Source organism: Triturus cristatus, chromosome 3_1 (assembly GCF_964204655.1).
Source record: "Triturus cristatus chromosome 3_1, aTriCri1.1, whole genome shotgun sequence".
Taxonomy (NCBI): Eukaryota; Metazoa; Chordata; class Amphibia; order Caudata; family Salamandridae; genus Triturus; species Triturus cristatus.
This window is the reverse complement of record NC_140583.1, coordinates 702,543,853-702,557,477: the sequence shown is the minus strand read 5'-3', so window position 1 is coordinate 702,557,477 and position 13,625 is coordinate 702,543,853.

Genomic DNA, 13,625 nt, shown 5'->3' with positions numbered 1-13,625 from the left:
ACCCCCGTGTATGTACACCCGTGTACGTGTCGTACCCCCGTGTATGTATACACCCGTGTACGTGTCGTACCCCCGTGTATGTATACACCCGTGTACGTGTCGTACCCCCCGTGTATGTACACCCGTGTACGAGTCGTACCCCCACCCGTGTACGTGCTGGGGGTACGCACCGTACATACACGGGTGGGGGTACGACTCGAACGTACACGGGTGTACATACACGGGGTGTACGACACGTACACGGGTGTACATACACGGGGGGTATGACACGTACACGGGTGTACATACACGGGGGTACGACACGTACACGGGTGTATACATACACGGGGGGCACGACACGTACACGGGTGTACATACACAGGGGGGTACGACACGTACACGGGTGTACATACACGGGGGGTTCGACACGTACACGGGTGTATACATACACGGGGGTACGACACGTACATGGGTGTACATACACGGGGGTATGACACATACGTACGGGGGCTGGGGGGGGTCGGCGCGTACATACGGGGGCTGGGGGGGGTCGGTGCATACATACGGGGCTGGTGGGGGGTCGGCGTGTACGTATGGGGGCTGGGGGGGGTCGGCGCGTACATACGGGGGCTGGGGGGGGTTGGCGCATACGTACGGGGGCTGGGGGGGGGTACGGCGCGTACCGGGCCACCTACTCTGGTCGTTTCGCGCCGTACTTCGCTTTTCCGGCACTTTTTGGGTGCCGTTAAAAATATCGCCGTCCGGACTGCTGTCGGATCGAATCGTACTTCCTGGGTCGTGAAACGCTGCCTGAAAGCGTCCCGACGTCACGTCGCAGCATTCCCGGATCACATTCGTACGTATATTTTCGTCGGTCGGTGTTTTTTACGATTCGTACGGAAATGGTGTTTCCGTGCGAATCGTAATTCCATGTTTGTAAAGTTTTCCGACCGGGTACGAGTCGGACGGAGAAAACTCTCCGACCGACGGTTCGTACCCGGTTTTTACCGGATCGTAATCGGCACCTAAATGTTGAACTCAAAGGGGCTGAGTTACAAGCCCCTTGCACCACAGTTGGATCACTGTTAGTGATGCACCAGCAGAGTTACCTGCTGCCCTCTACTTACTGGCACATGTAAAGCTAAACCAAGTCTTTGTATGTCTTTTGGAATATGGCACCTTTAAACCTGATACTTTGCTTGTTAGGGGTTGGCTACATTTCCAGCTTTACGAAAAATCGTACACCAGGAAATGCAACGGAAAGATACGCCTCACCAGGATAGCCATAGGGATGCGCAACATGGAAATACACTTACATGTCTTTTTGTTTTTGTGCTCTTACTATGCATGCTACATTCTGAAACAAAACATAGGAAGAGAAAATCCTTTTGTGATTGTTTTTGTGCAATAAGGTGTCCCTTCATGCACCAAACGTTCATGGGTACCTGCATTGGTGCATGTAAGCTAATTGGGCACCAGAGCAGGGAAGAGAAGAGAGATTCATCATCTTGTTGTTCATAGGACGCATCCCTTTGTTTCAGAATTAATGTAGCACAGGCATATGGCTTGTGGCACCCACTGCATTGATTCCTTTGAATTTTTGGCTGATGAGTTTTGCAAGATCTGTATTTCGTGAGTGACTAAGTGGGTTGTGAGTGCATTTTAGTCTACTCCCTTGTCGAAACTAATTACATGTATGTTGTTCTTTGCCATTACGTGTTTGTGTATAGCAGTTGGCCCAGTAACAATATATGCACAATGCAAATTGCTACATGTGCATTGTAACATAGTTGATCTACATAATTGAGTGCCTTCAGGTGTGTGGTGTGTGTTCAGTTTGTACTTACCAACAAACAGTCCATTTCCATAGATGCCATTCTGGAACCACTGGTTGATGACCTACTGACAGAAGATAAATGAATCATGGACACTGCCTGGGTACTTGGCCACAACATTCAGGAACACACCAAGATTGTTGACATTACCTGCACATTCATGGAGTATGTGTGCTTCCTATTCCTGTAGTTCTGTGCAGTGTCTGCAGGAGGCACAAGCTGCACATGGGTGCAGTCCATTGCCCCCAACACATGCAGAAAACCAGCAATGGCATAAATGCCTTGCTTGTAGGTGAGTTGTTCTTGAGCAGTGTTGGGGAAGTGTAGATACTGAGGCTTCAGGCTGATGATGGCATCCAGGACAGTGGGGAGAAACCTGGAGAAGGATGCCTGGGAAACTCTGGCCATTCTGGCTGTGGTCAGTTGGAAGTCCCTGAGGCCATCATATGCAGTACAGCAAGTAGCTTGGTCTGCTGCAGGATGTTTTTGCTGCACTGGGATGTGGCCTGCAGCCTTCGTGCTATCTGGTTGAGGAGGCATAGAATGGAGGTCCTTTTTAGCCTGCAATGGACTATGGCCTCATCAGGATGGAGGTGCATGAGTATGTTCCTCTGGCAGTAGACCTGCTCTCTTCTGCGGGACTGCCTCGGTGTTGGTGGTGGGGGTGGTAATGGTGGTGGTTGTCTTCTTAGTGCTCCAAGTTAAAGTAGCAAGAGCTCCATGGCATCGTTGAGGTTGCCAACGATAAACTAGGATTGGCTCCTTTATATACAGGTGTGTTTGCACCATTTTTAAGACCAGGTAAGTATTGGCGTCTGAAAATTTATGCTAATTTGACTTAGCAACAGTTTTTGGGGTTTATTGATGTACTGGGATTTCCTTGAAAATGTCGCATTGTGTGTTTTGCGGCAGTTTTTTTTCACGGGAACGCCTACCTTGCATCTCATTTTTGTTAAGTCCTGCTAACAGAAGTGGCAATCTTGAAAATATAAGTTTCCGCTGAAAAATTGCTACTAACATGAGTTAGTCCCAATTTGTAAATACGGCGGTTAAAAAAAAGCTGCCGTAACGTAAAAAAATTTACACTATGGGGGCGTTAGGTTCTTGTAAATATGCCACTTAAATTCTTGTGAGAAGCATGCCAGTTCAGTCCTGTAGTTGAACAGTTACATCAAGTAAATATGACAGTTGTTTTGTCACAAAAATCAGCAGGTCAATTCATTATAAGGTACTCTTCCTACCTTGATACCGGTACTATTTAGCATGTGCTCAAGGGTTTGTGTTTATGGATACAAGACAACTCCATTTTTAGTGGTGGCCATGTTGAAGTTGTAACTGATTTAACCCCATTCTGCCAGCCACAATGCTAGTCTACTTCATGGAGAAGACTGGAGATACAAAAAATATTTTATGTATTTATTTTCACATTTTGAACTATAGCGTAAACGTTCTACACGGTGCTAGCACTAAAAACGCTCATTAAAACAGAAATGTCGAAGTACAGACAGCTACGCTATAAAGGTTACATTTTTTACTTTACACAAGGTACTTAATTTTAAAATATCAAAGTATCAACTGAAACAAAGAATGAAGAGGTAAAACTAGTCCCCTGTTGTACAGCCCATATATTTGTTTAATCTGATGAAGGCGATGTTCAGTCGCTGAGGAAGACGTGACAGGGTCAGGTCTGGTCACACATCCTTTGGAATGCGTACGGTCTACACCAGGAAAATGGTCCTGCCCTGTCCCTGCCTTCTCCGTGACACACGCCCCAGAGCAGCACGTTTTCAGCTCCCGCCCTGAGCGACTCTGGCCCTGTGCTCACAAAAGGTAGCCGGTTCTTCCTGTCCAGGGAGGATAGAATCGGGACCCAGCTGGATGGATCCACTGTGCAGGGCAGCCTCGCTGCTGTCTGCTGAGAGGAACCACGGCATTGCGTGTTGCTCAAGAGGCGGGGTCCTCTGTTCAAGGCAAACCGTCTTACCACCAGCGCACTGTGTTCTATTTGCATTTGGCACCTCGAGTCCCAATGTAAGCCTTCAAGGGAGCCTAGAGAAGCTCGTCATTAGGGCGGAGCGGAACTCTGCGGAATTCCACATAGTTTTTATGCAAGTCCGTGAAATTCCACATTGAACAATTCCACAAGCTCCGTTCACCCCTAGTATAGAAGGCAAAACAGAAAATGCAGGACTTAGAAAAACAAAGGCCGGGAAACCCAGAAATGCAGCAGCCTTTATTAGAGACTAACAAGAAGGTAGCAGTCCAATTTGAAAGGCTCTGATACTTTGATTATAACTGGTACATGGAGCGAACCAATGCCAAGAGAGATCGCACTGGCTCCTTGTTGGATTGGATGGCCAACCCAACTAAGAGAGGCTCAGCCATAGTTGAGATTGAAGGAGAGGACGGCCTTTAAAAGCATAGGCAGGAAGAGATCAATCGCCATTTCCTTGGCTATTATACCAACCTCTAATAAGAGTACAGCGGGCGGGACAAGGGAACAATCTGGGACACCACTCCCCCTTTTGAATCCCATAGCTAAAGAGGCAGAGGTGTTGAGTGAGGCGGTCACTACCCAGGAAGTACGGGCAGCAATTAAGGGTCGAGCAATAGGTAAAACCCCAGGTACAGATGAGCTCCCAGTGGAGTTCTATGCTACATACATAGAGGAGCTGAGGGTTAAACTAGTGGAGCTGTAAGAGGTGGCTAGAGCAATGAGGTTCCCCCCAACACTGCATGAGAGACTCTGGTGGTATCACTCCTAAAGCCTGGCAAACTACCATACAATTGCAGACCCTATCAACCGTTGTCATTGCTCAACTTAGATTTCAAGATCCTGAGTAAAATTGTAGCCACTAGACTCCTACCATACATGACTACAATGATACATCCTAATCAACCACGAGTCATCCGGGGCCGCAACACAGTGCTCAACATACGATGTCTAGTGTTGACATTGGAAGCTCATGATGAAGATGTGGGGGACGCAGCTGAGTTTGTAAACAACATGGGCAAAGCTTTTGATAGCCTTGAATGGAGCTTCCTAAATGCAGTAAAAGAGTGCATGCAGTTAGGGGTAGGCTTCCTGGCTTTGGTTAAATTTCTATATGAGGACCTTCATGCCATAGTCCAGACAGACTGAACAATATTGGAATGATACACTGTGGAGTGAGGAACCAGGCAGAGATACCTCCTGTCTCCATTGCTTTTTGCGCTGGCTGTGGAGCCCTTGGCCAGTCTGGCCTGCATCGGGAGTCGATATCAGGGTATACAGATAGGGGCGCATTCGCATATAGCGCTGTATGCGGACGACCTGTTTCTCTTCCTTTAGGATGTGAAAGAAGATTTGGAGGGAGCAAAGAGAATGATGGAGGAGTTTGGAACCCTCTTGGGGCTCAAAGGTAATTGGCAAAAGCCTAAAACTATTCCCGGCCGAGACGGGTCACGACCCATTGGAGGGACTAGGAGCCCTGAAATGAGTGCCCAGATGCTTATCATACCTGGGGCTACTATCACTCCCCGGACAAGGTAAGGAGTAATGTCGGGCCAGCCATCAGATCAGAATATAGAATTCTAGAGGGTGCTGCTCATGTTGGTAGTGGGGAGAGTAGAACTCCTGAAAATGGTGGTGCTCCCTAGGTTACTGTACTTCTTTGTGATGCTTCCCATGTGGATTCCAAGAGCGCACTTTTCTGAACTGGACTCTCTGATCATGCCATTAATCTGGGTATTGGGTCAAAAAGAGGGCCCTTATCCACCCTAAAGTGCCCGATGCTTGAGGGGGGCTGGCAGGCCGTGACTTTGAGACTTATTACTTGGCTGGGCAGCTACAATGGTTCACACAATGGCTTGCAGACAGGCAGGCATGAGACCGCGTAGGGAGGTCCTTTGTCCCACAATTATACGTACTGGCGAGAACTGCTAAAGGCTGGCCGCCCTACACTGGATGCCACTAGAGAACTCCAAGTAATGAGGAGCTGCTGGAATAGATGTCTTCAGAAGACACAAAGCTCGGTCCCATACTCCCCTGATCTACCCATGACCATGCTGAACGTCCTACCCCATGGTAGACTGTGGAGGGGTGGAAGAATGGGTAGCAGCAGAAGCGAAGAAAGTTAGGGACCTGCAAAGAGTTGGTGAGCTTCTCCCTTTTGACGACTTCTGCTCAGAATTCGACCTCCCTCAGGGCCACATCTTCCTTCACAGAGCAGTGACTGTGGCCCTTGGTCCCACCTGGAAGCTCATCCATATTGTTCTGTCCGATGGCACAATAAAAGCAGTCACATGCCTTTTCAGGGCAATACAGGGGGGACATACTTCAGCCACTAGCTGGCCTGCAAGCCAGATGGGAAGAGGATATAGGAGTCCCCATGGCAGATAGAGACTGGGTGAATATACTTTAGCGCATCCACAAGGTGTCTAGAACTGCACGCTTTAAATTGATTAACTTCCATATATTACATTGGGGATAGCTTACACCTAATAAAATTAGGGTGTTAGGGAATAGACTTAGCGCTCCAACAAGATTCCACAATATAAATTACTGATTCTGTACAAATAACTGTGGTGCTATCCAACTAGAGGATACCACCCAAATCCCCAAAATATTGAATCAAAGATTGATAAAAACTATTTAACTTGAGTTGATGCACACGCAATAGTTAAAGACACATTGTTTCAATATATTTCAAAGAAATGACAATATCCATTCGGGCTTCTGTTCTTCTTTAATCCTCAAAAACAAGACTTCCACTCCCAACGCGTTTCGTCGCTGCGGAATTAACCCAAACGACTTCCTCAGGGCTGGAAGTTAATATAAATAACAAAAATTGGGATCTACAATATTCCTATAGATATTAACATCAATAAACCCTTGATAACACTTGTGAAGAGGAAAAACTTATGTGCAAATTTAAACAAACTGCACTTACATATGTGCTCAAATTTCACATGAATTGGCCAATCTTTAACGCATTTGTGTCATGCAGCAATCCTTAAGAACCATATACTTAGTATAAACAACCCAAGTGTTCTTAAGAAACCTATTTTTTTTAAAAACAATAACCACTAAATACAGTGCCTTAAATCAATGTTTACAGTAACAGTAACATCAACCTTTGTGAATACCATGTCTCAATGTCTGCAATAACATCAACCATTGTGAGAGGCATGCTATGTGAAATCACTCAATATTAATAGTTCTGTACCTTTTGTTCCTTGATTCCAAAATTTCCTAAAATATTCAATGTTGCACTGTTATCAGTAACTGCGAGATACATGAGGCATAGGTTAATCAATCAAACAACCGTTTCCTATCATATCAAAAGTCACCTCTAATAAAACCATATTATTTAATTCATCGCTTCTCACCTTTGTTAATTAGTGTCATCAGTACATCTGACTCTCCATTTCATCAAATTCAAGTACGTTCTATTTTAATCATTTTCATTCACCAGAATATAATTTCCAATGACCTACAAACAATTTTAAGGCAATGTAAAAATCATAGTCACAAATGGCCAAATTTCAAATAGAGACTTATTCAATTCCGATCCTTACCCCGTAAATATTCTCTTTACATAAAGTGCAAGATGACGTTCCAATTCCAATATATTATTGATAAAGATTTCCCTTTTGTATCAGGATCTACTAATTAAACAGAAAGATTGCTCAAAATCAGATGCCTAACTCCTAAGTAATTATAAACGCCGTTAGAAAGTCTATGTTCACTCACCAATCTGTACTCCCGCCAAACCCGAATACAGGTACGCGTAGGCGGCTGTCTGACACTCCCGTCACGTATTTAAAAGGTTATATCAAAGAGGTGACTGGGTCAGTTCCGCGAATAGACGCCATATTGAAAAAGTAATCAGTACAGAGATCATCACGTTAAAGTTAGATGTACTATACCTAATACCTAATTACAAATACATTTGTAAACGCGTACTCATTCTCAACTCAATCCGCATATTTTTGCATATTATAACTGTAGTAGAGACAATTAGAAATTAAGTTATCATCATACCATGTTTGATTAGAGAATAATTGGTGGTAAGTCTGGAGTGTCTAATATTATGTATTTGATTGAGGTGTTTCTCTTATGTGTTTTTTTTAATTGGACACATATAGAAGAGTGATGGATTGCAGTTAGTCTGATCTGACTACTGTTTTAGATCCTGTTTTTGTATTGTTATGGGGCACTTTTGTATTTAAAATATCTTTCAAAGATGGCGCTTAAATAAGTGAACGTCGAATCACCTTTTGACATTATTTAATCAAAACTAAAAAATACATTACTTCAATAGGGAAAAAGAAATGTGATATTTTGCGTACACTCATTTATAAAATTAGCTGGTGGTTGAATTGAGTTGAGAATGAGTTCGCTTGTACTTAGGTATTAGGCAAAGTACTTTTGATTTTAACACGATGATCTCTATACTGATTACTTTTTCAACATGGCGTCTACTAGCGCAACTGACCTAGTCACCTCTTTGATTTTTATTGTTTAAGATCTTGTTTATGTATTTTACTGGTGCACGTTTCAATTTAAATACCTTTCAAAGATGGCGCTTAAATAAGCGAACTAAAGAATACTTTTCTTTAAAGGAAATAAGTTATGTGATACTTGCGTACACACGTTTATAAAATTAGTTGGCGGACGGATTGAGTTGAGAATGAGTACGCGTTTACAAATTTATTTGTAATTAGGTATTAGGTATAGTACATCTAACTTTAACATGATGATCTCTGTACTGATTACTTTTTCAATATGGCGTCTATTTGCGGAACTGACCCAGTCACCTCTTTGATTTTACCTTTTAAATACGTGACGGGAGTGTCAGACAGTCGCCTACGTGTACCTGTATTCGAGTTTGGCGGGAGTACAGATTGGTGAGTGAACATAGACTTTCTAACGGCGTTTATAATTACTTAGGAGTTAGGCATCTGATTTTGAGCAATCTTTCTGTTTAATTAGTAGATCCCGATACAAAAGGGAAATCTTTATCAATAATATATTGGAATTGGAACGTCATCTTGGACTTTATGTAAAGAGAATATTTACGGGGTAAGGATCGGAATTGAATAAGTCTCTATTTGAAATTTGGCGATTTGTGACTATGATTTTTACATTGCCTTAAAATTGTTTGTAGGTCATTGGAAATTATATTCTGGTGAATGAAAATGATTAAAATAGAACGTACTTGAATTTGACGAAATGGAGAGTCAGATGTACTGATGACACTAATTAACAAAGGTGAGAAGCGATGAATTAAATAATACGGTTTTATTAGAGCTGACTTTTGATATGATAGGAAACGGTCGTTTGATTGATTAACCAATGCCTCATGTATCTCGCAGTTACTGATAACAGTGCAATATTGAATATTTTAGGAAATTTTGGAATCAAGGAACAAAAGGTACAGAATTATTAATATTGAGTGATTTCACATAGCATACCTCTCACAATGGTTGATGTTATTGCAGACATTCAGACATGGTATTCACAAAGGTTGATGTTACTGTTACTGTAGACATTGATTTAAGGCACTGTATTTAGTAGTTATTGTTTTTTTTTAAATACGTTTCTTAAGAACACTAAGTATATGGTTCTTAAGGATTGCTGCATGACACAAATGCGTTAAAGATTGGCTAATTCATGTGAAATTTGAGCACATATGTAAGTGCAATTTGTTTAAATTTGCACATAAGTTTTTCCTCTTCACAAGTGTTATCAAGGGTTTATTGATGTTAATATCTATATGAATATTGTAGATCCCAATTTTTGTTATTTATATTAACTTCCAGCCCTGAGGAAGTCATTTGGGTTAATCCCGCAGCGACGAAACGCGTTGGGAGTGGAAGTCTTGTTTTTGAGGATTAAAGAAGAACAGAAGCCCGAATGGATATTGTCATTTCTTTGAAATATATTGAAACAATGTGTCTTTAACTATTGTGTGTGCATCAACTCAATTTAAATAGCTTACACCTAGACGTATTAATAAAATGCTTTCATACAACAGATGCAGCCTGTCCATGGTACAGGAGTTGGGATCTTAAATCCTACATATGCTCTGGGCTTACCCTGTACTGCACAGCTACTGGGAGGAGTTAGCCATGGTGGCTGCCAATGTCACAGAGAAGGTAATTTCCTGCTCGCTGGCCCATTGCCTGCTGTGTTGGTTCCCTCACACATTCAAGAAAAATGTGACCAGTAAATTCCAAGATTTAGCATTTTTCTCTTAGCAAAAGGGGAAATCACAAGGCACTTGAAGGACCTGGGGGGACCCTGAGTGACTGAAAGTCAAAAAGAACTGGAGGGATGAGCAGAATGTGAGGGAAGAGTGGTGATCAGAAAGGCTAAGTGTGAGATTGGCTCACTTGAGAGGTCTAGGGCCTGGGAAGCGCTAGTGGACACCTTGAAGGACCAGGATTTGGGCAATGGGGAACATACACTGGAGGGAACACAGGCACATGGGAACCCATAGACATTATAGTTTCTTAACGAATAGCTGTAGGGATACTGGCACCCCCTAGGCTCTGATATGAGAGGGCGAAGTATGAAACTTGCATTGTAGAGCTTCCATGCTAGAGATGATAGAATACCAATGACCACACACACAGTTGTGACTCATGAGGGAGGGGGGAGTTAATGTTACAGAGGTTTCCCTAGCAGTAACACGATAGCTGGATAATTGCAATGTACGGAAAGTGGTAAACATACAAGGTGTAGAAACAAAATGTGATATAATATACAGTGGAATATGCTACTTTCTAAACGTAATAAAATGTGTTTAAAAAAAGGATGACTACGGACATGTGCTAATCCAAGATCATGCATCAGTTGCACCCTTCCCTTGCCCTTTTCTCATCATTCCCTATCTTCATGTTAAGGTTCAATACATTAAGATGAATACAGATTACTACAAAAAGCGTTGCAATAATTGAGCAAATAGCACAAAAAACAGTCAATGCTTGAATGCAAGCGAACAACATGACAGAATATTGAATGTAGGCCACTAAGACATAACCCAATAGCAATGTTGACATCTACCTGCTAATAACTTGCATGCCGAATATGTTTAAGGATGTAACAGATATCTGAGAAATTGTTTGACTCCAATGCCACAAAAAAAGTTTGAAAATAAAATAATCACATGTCTTACACAAACTACATCATGGACAATGTAAAGGTGGTTGACAATGTAGCAAAGCACCTCAAATTTCACAACCAGTATAGGCCATTGTTTAACCCTTTCGCTGCTAGGCCTTTTCCCACCAGTGCTCAGCTTTTTCCGGCTATTTGGGATAGTTCGTGCTTAGGCCTCCATACCTTTTTGACCATGTCAGCTATCCACGCCAAATGTGCATCCTTTTTTTCAGCATCCTGGAAATTCTAAAGGTACCCAGGGATTATGGATTCCCCTGGAGAGGACAGTGAAAATCGGCAATATATTGCTAATTATTGAGTTTCGGGGAAAAATTGGTAAAAAGTGCTCCGGATAAGTGTCTTTTTTTCAAAAAAATGGCATCAGCGACAAACCGTTTGAGGTACTAAAGTCACCATCTTCCTAGCATTCAGGAACATACCGAGGTGAATCAAAAAGCATTTTTTTTATCACAGTTTTGGCTTTTTTCAATGAGGTAGCCCATTTTTCCTATTTTTGTGCTTTCAATCTACTTCCAGTTTGTAGTGCAAACTAGTGTAAAACCCATGGGTGATCTAGGACAGCTATATATTTCTGCAAAGTAGACAACATTTTGAATTCAGCAATGGGTTATATGTGTTGATCCCTCCAGGTTTTCCCAAAGAAACTAACTGTTGAAATAAAGAAATATTGAAAACAAATAGGAAAAAACAACCATTGGTAACAATGTTTTCATCTGTAACATTTTGTCACAATAGCTGATTTACAAAAGCAGTGCACCATTAATTCCACAAGACCCTTTTAATTTGTGGGGATCAATAGGGTTTGTAGGTTCTCCAAGAACCTGAGGTACCCAGAGCCAACAACTGAGCTGCACAGTACGATGGTTTTTCATTGTGTCCTGAGTAATGATCAGACGTCTCCACCTTTTCTGTAGTGAGAGCTACTTCTGATCGGTGAAAATCATCATGAGCTACTGAAGATGAAGCAACTCACGTATTGTTACCAAACACCCCCATGACCAGCTTCATTGAATTTAAGATTAATATTCGTTGAGACAGATACTATGGTTTCGAACAAAATACTTAAACTAGGGGCACAATAACAGGGCCGCCATGTATGCCAGTGAAAGCGTGGTCTCTGGAGATGAATGAGCATGTTTGCCTATGAATGGGACATACGTTTATGTGTGACAGAGAGCCTGTTTTGTATGCAACTGTGGCACAGGACATACCTTTCACTATATGTGGCACTGTTACATCTATAACACAAACATACAACCATTGTTTGTATATGGAAGAACCTTAAAGTGCAGAACATTTTACAGAACACATGTTCATAATATGGAACATTTTCCGGCACTATACATTTCTCCCACTTAAAACAATGGCTGCTTTTTTTATTTCTAAATATGGCACTGTGTCTACCAGCCACTGAGAGCAAGATGCCTGCTGTGTGTAAAGGCGGCACTTTGAAAAGGGAGAAACTTAAACTGAAGAGTGAAAAGTTTCCTAGCTACTGTAAAGGAAAGTTTCATTTCTATTAAGGACTCAGAGGTGAGGATTGGGCTTTAACTTTCTTCATTTATTGCATCCAGCAGCCAATAAAAGCTTAGAAAAAGTAAACAAAACTACATCTCCCATGAGGCTTCAGGATAAAGAACAAATTCCAAACAGCGAATCAGTGCAGATCCACTCCTACACCTTTCCCCGAGGACGCTCCATCCTCCTCTTTTTTTTGAAAATATATTTATTAGCATTTTTCCAAATACGAACATCTCACATTATTGACATAGAGCATCATGGATATCAAAAAATTCTGTTCAAGTGAGCGAACATACATAAACTAAAGTAAATAAACAAAACACAAAAAGGAAACAGCAATCTACAATCTTGATACGTAGTCACCAGGCTGACAGTAGGACTTTCAACATCATGTCATATGCAATGAACTTTGAGTCGGATCACCTCCAGAATATTTAGCAACAGGAGTTACAGCTAGTATAGCTTCGACACCCACTCCTCCCAAGAGTAGCCTGTCTTAAGACATAAGTGCCGACTTAAAACATGCAGACTAGTCTAGGTGACTCGCTGAATGCTCCCCCAATGGTGCTTCGTTGCCAGTCACCTCCGGGTCAGGAGGGGTAGATATATCCGCCTGCTGTGACTTTAACCAGTCCAGATATGGGTCCTATATATTTCCTGGCCTGGAGGCTGCAGGCATCAGTTCCTAAAAGGTCATCAGTTGTGTGTGGCAGAATGTGGCGTCTGTGATCCATGCCTTAACTGTGGGAGCCCTCCGTTCCCCCAGAGTATAGATCCCCTACGTTTAGTCATCAGGAGTAACAAAGCATGCAATTTACGGTGCTTGTTTTTAGTGTTTTTAACATAGACAAGAAGACCTATTATCGGATTCGGATCATGGGGTGTCCCTAAAATGTCATGAATCCTGTTGAATATGGCAAACCAATAGGCAGCAATGGGCAGACAACTCCAAGCCATGTGCAGAAAAGTGGCAGGGGTGTAGCCACATCTCCAACATCTAGAATCTGGTTGCAATCCCATGCAGTCCAACATCTAGAATCTGGATGCAATCCCATGCAATCCTCTTCTTTCTTCATGTGAACACAGGCGAGGATTTTCTTTTTCAGCCCTGCTTGCCTGGT